The following is a 10206-nucleotide window of genomic DNA, read 5'->3' on the forward strand; positions in this document are numbered from 1 at the left end:
ATTAGAACTGACCCAATTAGAATTTATACAGCCCCATAAAAACCATTCTGAAAAGGGCACATGTCCAAATTGGTCAATTTAATTCTATAAGGAATCATTCCTGGTAAATCAAGGCATATACACCTTCTTGTATCTGCTGTTTTTATGGATCCTGAAACTGCTTCTTGGTAAAAAGAAGGCTGGCACACTACAAAGTGCCAGGTGAGATAAGGAAATGTGGTCATAAATTGATCTAAATCTCAATAATGGACTATGCAATAGCCTGATCTATTAGAAAACATGAGTCCTCCATTGGGCGTATAAGGAATAATACCACCATACAATAACTTACTATACATTAAACATGAAAACAATTACACACAAAAATGCCCCCCCCCCTTGTGGAAATAACATATACTTGTCAGGCATAGGTCCTTGCAATTCACTTTCCCCCCTTTGTCAGCCCATATCCTTTTGGAATGAGATAGTTGTGGCCAGTTTGAAAACTCTGGTGTCTGTTGTTGCAGGTAAAAGTCTTGTGGTCCGGAGGATTTGGGTTCAAGGTTTTTTCCATCATTGCGTCTGTAGTAACATCTGTAGAAGGAGTATGCTGTAAGGGGCAGGGTTTGGGGTACTTAAGGGCACAGTTAGAAGAAGGAAAGGGCAAAAGCCAAAGGGAAGAAGAGGGAAAAAGGGGGTGGAAATATCTCCTGGAGTTTTTTTGGGAAGCTGCAAACAATAAAATCTTGATGCATTAAGTATTTTATTCATCACATTTCTATATAATTACTACTGTTATTAGCTGCTAAGTCTGTTTTCCTTTACCTAGGGGTTTATTATTATTATTATTATTATTATTATTATTATTATTATTATTATTATTATTATTGTTGTTAGAATGACTTAGATGTTACATTCACATGTACAGAAATAAAAAGTAGAAATGCAAAATAATGCAAAAATAAGAACAAAATAATATTTAGATTACCACTCAAACAACATTTTTTTCAGATGGACTTGACACAAAAATCTCAGATTAAAAAAAAGAATTATTATCAAATAATATGAAGACATTATAAAGACCATACAGGTTAATATTGGACTGTAACCTAAAGATTTGAAGGTGAATGGTAAAATAATGGGGGAAAAAACCTTAAAAGTCATCATGTGCTATCTGAGAAAAGAGAACTCTATGGGGAAAAACACAGATGGTACCTGAATAAACATCAGTCTAATAATGAGCATCTCAAATGAAAATAAAGAGTAGCAATCTAAAGTTGTACAAGTATGGTTAGATTAATTTCATAGACATAATGGAAAAACTGATTTAATAAATGAAAGCAGATTATTTGCAACCTAAAGAGAAGCATCAAAGTAAAGGAAATATATAAAACTATAGCGGGAAGTAAACTAATACAGCAGGGATTTAAGCTCGTTTTGCAGACTGTATGGAAAGAAATTACTGTTTGTATCTCTTCACTACCCCCCCCCCTTTTTTTTTTTTGCTGTGGGAGAAAGGAAAAAATAAACACTTGTTACTGGGGTTTAGTCTTCTTAAAGGTTCACATATCCTTTAGAAATGTTCTTCCTGGGAAAGCTGTGAGAATAATTTTTGCATGTTAGGTTGGAACTTTGCAAGGGGGGAGGTTATGCAGGAGTTAATGCTTGGGGTGAAATGCAAATGCGAGATAAGTATCTGAAGGTGCTTCCTGAATACCCATCCCCCCCCCAATATGATTTTATAACACAACCTTGATGGCAGAAAGCGAGGAGGAATTAAAGAACCTTTTAATGAGGGTGAAAGAGGAGAGCGCAAAATATGGTCTGAAGCTCAACATCAAAAAAACCAAGATCATGGCCACTGGTCCCATCACCTCCTGGCAAATAGAAGGGGAAGAAATGGAGGCAGTGAGAGATTTTACTTTCTTGGGCTCCTTGATCACTGCAGATGGTGACAGCAGTCACGAAATTAAAAGACGCCTGCTTCTTGGGAGAAAAGCAATGACAAACCTAGACAGCATCTTAAAAAGCAGAGACATCACCTTGCCGACAAAGGTCCGTATAGTTAAAGCTATGGTTTTCCCAGTAGTGATGTATGGAAGTGAGAGCTGGACCATAAAGAAGGCTGATCGCCGAAGAATTGATGCTTTTGAATTATGGTGCTGGAGAAGACTCTTGAGAGTCCCATGGACTGCAAGAAGATCAAACCTATCCATTCTTAAGGAAATCAGCCCTGAGTGCTCCCTGGAAGGACAGATCGTGAAGCTCAGGCTCCAATACTTTGGCCACCTCATGAGAAGAGAAGAATCCTTGGAAAAGACCCTGATGTTGGGAAAGATTGAGGGCACTAGGAGAAGGGGACGACAGAGGACAAGATGGTTGGACAGTGTTCTCGAAGCTACGAACATGAGTTTGACCAAATTGCGGGAGGCAGTGCAAGACAGGAGTGCCTGGCGTGCTATGGTCCATGGGGTCACGAAGAGTCGGACACGACTAAACGACTAAACAACAACAATGGGGGAATGTCTGGTATAAGTCTTTGGGCGCAAGCTGGCATTTGAGGCCTTGGGCACCATCTTCTGGTTATAATACACATTACATGTTCTCTCACTTTCCTTTTTTCCTAAAAGGTACCGTAATAGAACTACCTAATCGGTATACTGCTTATTTTACTTATATGCAGAATTCATCATGCGAAAGGCTGGACTGGATGAATCCCAAACTGGAATTAAGATGGCTGGAAGAAATATCAACAACCTCAGATAAGCTGAGGACACAACCTTGATGGCAGAAAGTGAGGAGGAATTAAAGAACCTTTTAATGAGGGTGAAAGAGGAGAGCGCAACATCAAAACTAAGATCATGGCCACTGGTCCCATCACCTCCTGGCAAGTAGAAGGGGAAGAAATGGAGGCAGTGAGACATTTTACTTTCTTGGGCTCCATGATCACTGCAGATGGTGACAGAAGTCACGAAATTAAAAGACGCCTGCTTCTTGGGAGAAAAGCCATGACAAACCTAGACAGCATCTTAAAAAGCAGAGACCTTGCTGATAAAGGTCCATATAGTTAAAGCTATGGTTTTCCCAATCGTGATGTATAGAAGTGAGAGCTGGACCATAAAGAAGGCTGATCGCTGAAGAATTGATGCTTTTGAATTATGGTGCTGGAGGAGACTCTTGAGAGTCCCATGGACTGCAAGAAGATCAAACCTATCAATTCTTAAGTTAATCAGCCCTGAGTGCTCACTGGAAGGACAGATCCTGAAGCTGAGGCTCCAATACTTTGGCCACCTCATGAGAAGAGAAGACTCCCTGGAATAGACCCTGATGTTGGGAAAGATGGAGGGCACAAGGAGAAGGGGATGACAGAGGACGAGATGTTTGGACAGTGTTCTCAAAGCCACCAACATGAGTCTGACCAAACTGCGGGAGGCAGTAGAAGACCGGAGTGCCTGGCGTGCTATGGTCCATGGGGTCACAAAGAGTCGGACATGACTAAACGTCTAAACAACAACAATTGATATTAGTAGTAGTAGTAGTAGTAGTCAGTCCTTAACAATTAATTCAAACCACATAGTTCTCATCTCTCACCATTATTGCATACACTTATTTTTAAACAATTAGATTCTGGGGCTTAATTCAGAAGCTATATATTTTGTCCTAGAACGGGAGATTGGTTTGTTCTCATCCTAAGTATGTGGAGCAGTCTTCTCACAGCTAGTGCTTTCCAGATGTTTTGGAATACAACACACCTATATGTTGATGACACAAAGCCCTGCTTCTCCTTTACATCCACAGGTGTGGCAGTGGATGGGCTGGAACAGGGTCCCCAAACTAAGGCCCGGGGGCCGGATGCGGCCCAATCACCTTCTAAATCCGGCCCACGGATGGTTCGGGAATCAGCATGTTTATTTCATGATTAGAATGTGTCCTTTTATTTAAAAAGCATCTCTGGGTTATTTGTGGGGCATAGGAATTCGTTCATATTTTTTTCCAAAATATAGTCCGGCCCCCCACAAGGTCTGAGGGACAGTGGACCGGCCCACGGCTGAAAAAGTTTGCTGACCCCTGGGCTGGAACATGAGGCAGGAAGGAGGGATGGTACTTCAGTCAACATATAATAGGCATTTATACAATTCAGACAGAAATTGATTGAAAATATCCAGGGAATCCTATTCCCCACCCTGTTACCCATTTTGTCTTAAATTTGTCCACAAATGAGGGAAAGGGTTTGGTTGGTTCCCCACAATTTATAACATATCAATAGATGGTTTTAGTAGGTCCAGGGTGATGCAGGCTCTATAAAAGCTTTCCAAAAAGATGGAGAGAAGTGAGTGTTCCGTCTTTCTCATAAAGCTTCATTATGAAATAGGAACTAATTGCTCCCAGAAAGGGGGTCCCAGCCTCGTAGGGAGGACTGGACCCTAGGAAGGAGCGCGGGTGTTTGAGGCTCCTCTCCAGTCGGGGAAAATGACAGAGACCCCACCAGGATTCAAGAAAGCAAAGTCTGATCTTAGAAGAACAGAAGGCTGTTGCAACAAGGTGATTCTCTCTCTCATAGGAAAAAAGAAGAACCCCAAACAAAGGTGTGTCTGCCCTTATATAGACATTTTGAAATTCCCTCCAAGGCCACTCCCAGAAGCATCATACATGCACCTCAGAAGGGGTGTAGCCCAAGACCACCACCACCCCAGACACGTTACACCTACATTACAGAAGAGGCGGTCTATAACAGAAATCTGAGTGCATTGTTTATCTCCTGTCTGGCAAGTTACCTGTTAATGTTGGATTACCAGGGAGCCTGGGCACGCTTTTGTTATTCTAACTACGTACTCAATTCCAGAATCTAGGTCAAAGGGCCCAGGCTCGCCCCATTCACACCTTAAAGGTAAAGGGACCCCTGACCATTAGGTCCAATCGTGACCGACTCTGGGATTGTGGCGCTCATCTCTGCATTATTGGCCGAGGGAGCTGGCGTACAGCTTCCAGGTCATGTGGGCAGCATGACTAAGCTGCTTCTGGCGAACCAGAGCAGCGCACGGAAACGCCGTTTACCTTCCCGCTGTAGTGGTACCCATTTATCTACTTGCACTTTGATATGCTTTCAAACTCCTGTCTCGGGGATTTGAACCGCCAACCTTCTGATCAGCAAGCCCTAGGCTCAGTGGTTTAACCCACAGCGCCACCCGTGTCCCATTCACACCTTAAATGTGCCCTTAAGGCAGGATCTGTGAGACAATGGGGAAGTTTTTCCATTTCCTCCCTCCTTTCAGAGAAAGGCCTAGTCAGCCTGGGAGAGTCAAAATGATTCCAGGACTTTTTCTGTACTGTTTTCAGTCATTGGTTTACAGTATATATTTATGTACGTGTTTGCCTTGTACATTTATGAACATTTATTCTATATCTAAGACCTTAAAATTCTTATAAAAATTTCTGGAATGTAATATCCTATTCTAAGCTACACAAAGGAGTCAAAAGTGCTTTGTCTGTCCATTTCCAGGAGAAGCAAAATGTCTGTGATTACATCATGTCCAACAAAGCTTTGACCTATTTTTTCACATGTTTAGGCAAGTGTCCAGGAAGTTGAAGGAAGATCCAAAACTTCTCAGTATTGATTTGTATAACTATATTATTATTATTATTATTTTAAGTGTTCTGACGGATCATTGAATTTGTGGCTAAATGGTTAGATGACAATGTAGGCATGTGAGGTTTAAGGTTCCCTGTCTTTTCCACGGCATTTTTGAGCCATGCAGCTTTTAGCTTTGTTTTATCCTAGAGCTGGAAGCTGGAGACACAGAAGGTTTACTTGCTTTGTGTGCTAAATCCAAAGCTATGGCATTGGAGATCCTCACTCCTAGAAACGCAATGGGGATGCAATATCTTTTTTAAAAAATAATTTTTATTGATTTTAATATAAACAATTTTTTAAAATAATTTTTATAAGGGGGATGCAAGATCTATTGGAGTGTTAATGCTATGAGCTCTTCCATATTGTGCTCAGGGGTGGGGTGGGGTGGGTGTAAAATCATATTATTTGCTAAAGAGACCACAGTCTTTTTTGACCTTCATTTAAAAAAAAACACCCACAAATGCTTGGTAAGCACTGGAACCCCTGGAGTCTCAAAGATGAGGGTATGTGGAGCTACTGTATAGAAAGACACTGCAAAGCAGAAACTTTCTGTATCCGTTCCCGCTGCCATTACAAAGCTTGTTTGTGCCTAAGAGCAGTTGGCCTCATATGGCCCAATGTCCAAGAAGTGGCAAGGGGCAGTTTGCTTGTGCCAGTTTCAAGAGAAGTTGAGCTTGTTTGAACTTGGAGCCATGAGTGAGCTGTTGTGTGGCACAACTAGGCAAAATGCAGCCCACTAGCCATGCACAGCAGACCAGCCAGGGCTCCATAAGCCTCCAGATTTTGCTGCCTGCCTGGGACTGCAAAAGCAGGGAGCTTATCAAGCATCTGGCTGGCCAAAACCTAAGCCTTTTCCATCTTATCTTATCCCTAGCTAGAGCATCCAAAACCTGGATTGAGAGTTGGGAGGAAAGGGGAAAAAAGCAAAAGTGGTATCGGGAGCACTCATAATTGAGGGCTGGAGCAGCAAAAGGAGACGTCACATGAAAGAAGGGACGGAGCTTGTTGTATAATGCATAACTTGGACTTGGGCCCAGTCCTTTTGCTCTTTCTCTGGGCTGCTTTCTCTGGGCTGCTTTCCCAGGCACGTGGTCTTCATCCTGGCCCATTGTGTCAGACACAAAGTCCCCCTTCTGCAAAGAATCAGGTCTTTTGAGGCTGTCTGCCTCAAGTGACCGGCTACGCAAAAGGCTGCAAGTAGAAACAGGGAGAATCCCAGAGATGACTGAGACAAGAAGACTCCAACGCAAAAGGCTCCGTGTGGTGCAGAAAAAGTAGACTGCCTGGCACACAGAAAAGGTGGGATATAAATAAATACAATATACAGTACAAACAAGCAAATCATATTTTATGTTAACTGTGGTTTAACATAGCATATGACCCAAGCCAGAGTTACACACAGAGCACAGTCTTTATTACCACTTCCAGTTTAAAATGGTGCAGGTTTTCCACTTGTAATATTTATCCATTGCAAAACGTAGACGGCTTTCAACACAGAGAGTCTGAAGCATAGAGTGGCAAATACCGTAGCTGCTTTCGACTTTTACAGGAACTAAGAGTACTACCGTATTCTAGCCTTTTTCTTTTTTTTCTTTTAACAAAGAAGGGACACTGGGGAGACAGTATGCAAGCAATTTCCCTGGTGGAGAGTAAGCAAGCAATTTCTTTCTTGTTGTTTAGTCCTGATTCCAAGCCATCAGGGGAAGATATCCTGCCATTAGCTCACACTGATAAGCATCCGGGACTATTAGCAAACCATCAGACCTAGCAAAGGATTATCTCCCAGAACTCATGACAAACTTTCTGGTCTCTTAAGCAGGAAGGTAGGCACTTGCTCCTGCTGTGTGCAAACAAAAGTAATACAGTAGTGCTGAATAATAGGGGCCCAGGTGGCGCTGTGGGTTAAACCACAGAGTCTAGGGCTTGCTGATCAGAAGGTCAGCGGTTTGAATCCCTGCAACGGGGTGAGCTCCCATTGCTCGGTCCCAGCTCCTGCCCACCTAGCAGTTCGAAAGCACATCAAAGTGCAAGTAGATAAATAGGGACCGCTCCGGTGAAAGTCAAAGTGCAAGTAGATAAATAGGGACCGCTCCGGTGGAAAGGTAAACGGCGTTTCCGTGCGCTGCTCTGGTTCGCCCGAAGCAGCTTTGTCATGCTGGCCACATGACCCAGAAGCTGTCTGCAGACAAACGCCGGCTCCCTCGGCCTACAGAGCGAGATGAGCACCGCAACCCCAGAGTTGGACACGACTGGACCTGATGGTCAGGGGCCCCTTTACCTTTACCTTTACCGCTGAATAACACAACAACTCACCCTAGTTTCTTTTCTCAAGAGGTTGGGGGGAGGGAGTCCTGCTTTTACACAAGAAGAGCATTGACCAGACCTGGAACATCAAAGAGGACTTTGATAATTTGGTTGCCTTATTCCTGGAATTGATGATCCGAACTCTTGGAGAGGCATGGTTGCCGTCGTTGCCCCACCAGGCGGCAATCAACAGGGCCAGGAAAATTGTGGATCATGCTGTGGCACAGAAGGTACAACAATTGTGGAGCCGGGTGATAGGGCACCCCACCATTACGTTCGACCAGGAGGCCTTGTTGCACTGTGATGGTGTTCACCTTACCAATGATATTAGGCTGGCCAATATCATCAAGGGCATTAGGGGTTGGTTGCAGGTGTGAGGGTGTTGGTGGCAAACCTTTTGGCTCAGGTGGCGACTAGGCATTGGGTAAGCCTTGTCATGGGGGGGGGGGCGGTTGTTGCCTCTGGCCTGCCTCTCCACATTAAGGGTATCCTGTTAAAGGGATCCGGGGGAGTGGTTCCTGTCTGAAGCCTGGGCATGGGCTAGGGCCATGCCACGACCCCATCGGTGACCCTGGGGGTGCTCAATTGATGTACATCATAGGACTCCCCCTATCGGTGATTGACCCTTTTGGGACTCCTGCAGACTTTTGTATTGCTTCGCCCAGTTGCCTAAGCCAAACTGCTCACATCTGTAACCAATAAAGTTGTGGCCTGATTTATCCCATTAACCCAACATATTCGTGTCTTTGTGTTTATTTCTGAGGGAACTGCAGGGCCCGGGGCCACGCAAATGTGCCTGTATGCAAACTGTAAGGGGGAGGGCTTATAGGGAACAGCCCTCCCCCATCAGGTTGAGTTCCTCTCAGAGCAGTAAGTCCAGTAGCGGATCAGATTACAGGAGTCAGGAAGCAGAGAGGAAGGGACAAGGCCAGGCATCCCCAAACTGCAGCCCTCCAGATGTTTTGGCCTACAACTCCCATGATCCCTAGCTAACAGGGCCAGTGGTCGGGGAAGATGGGAATTGTAGTCCAAAATGTCTGGAGGGCCGTAGTTTGGGGATGCCTGGACAAGGCTCTAGCAGCATCAAAGAGCCTCAACACCGAGTAGGGAGGGAGGCAGCTGGGGAGGAAATGAAGGGAGAGCAGTCAGAAGGACGGCCCTTCCCCCCCCCGACGCCTGAATTGAGGCGCATGGCGCCCCGTAGGACAAGAGGGAGGAGCTTTGGGGTTCCCAAGCTGTTATGTTGGGCGTGAAACAGAAAGAAGCCATTGCGAGGTTCTGACTCACAATAAAAAACACCTTAAAGACAAGCAGGTGTGGAGCGTCGTTACTCAAGAGTAGCCGCAAGAACCTCTGACACAAACAAATGAAGACAGGTTCACATCTGTATTCAACTTAGCTTTGGGTTGGAGGGGTCTGTTGAGAGGCTGACTGGAGTGAAAATGTAATTAGATTTATATTTGCTGCAACATGGAGTGTGTTTGGTATGGTATCTTTTTTGCTTTACTGTCAGATTTCATCATGACTGTGATATGATTTCAGTTGATTTAGATACATGTACTCTGTTAGCAAAAATTATTAACTTCAAATATCCACATATCCTATTAGATAATTAACTGTTATTATTATTTGTCTGCATCTGGATTACAGTATAAGACATTGCTTTATATAACTAGGGAAAGTCGTATGATTACTCCTCCCATGACTCACTCCTCATTGTGGTTGGGCTATATAGACACCTCTATAGTGGTTGGGCTATATAGAGTCTATATTAGACTCTAAACCACTGAGCCTAGGGCTTGCTGATCGGAAGGTCGGCAGTTCGAATCCCCAAGACGGGGTGAGCTCCCGTTGTTCAGTCCCTGCTCCTGCCAACCTAGCAGTTTGAAAGCACATCAAAGTGCAAGTAGATAAATAGGTACCGCTCTGGCGGGAAGGTAAATGGCGTTTCCGTGCGCTGCTCTGGTTTCGCCAGAAGCAGCTTAGTCATGCTGGCCACATGACCTGGAAGCTGTACGCCGGCTCCCTCGGCCAGTAAAGCTAGATGAGCACCACAACCCCAGAGTCGTCCGCGACTGGACCTAATGGTCAGGGGTACCTTTACCTTTCTCCTTTGTGATAACAGATGATAACTGTGGACTATGTCCTACCGCAACGTGGGCATATGCAGAAGATCATGTTTGGCTCTTAATCATAATAAGTCACAATAAGATTTTTCTGTGGTAAGTAATCAATCAGTCAAATCAATTAATTAATAATAGCAATAACATGGCTTCTCAGCTTCCTTTTCC

The sequence above is a fragment of the Zootoca vivipara genome, chromosome 16 (genome assembly GCF_963506605.1).
Source record: "Zootoca vivipara chromosome 16, rZooViv1.1, whole genome shotgun sequence".
In the NCBI taxonomy this organism is placed as follows: Eukaryota; Metazoa; Chordata; class Lepidosauria; order Squamata; family Lacertidae; genus Zootoca; species Zootoca vivipara.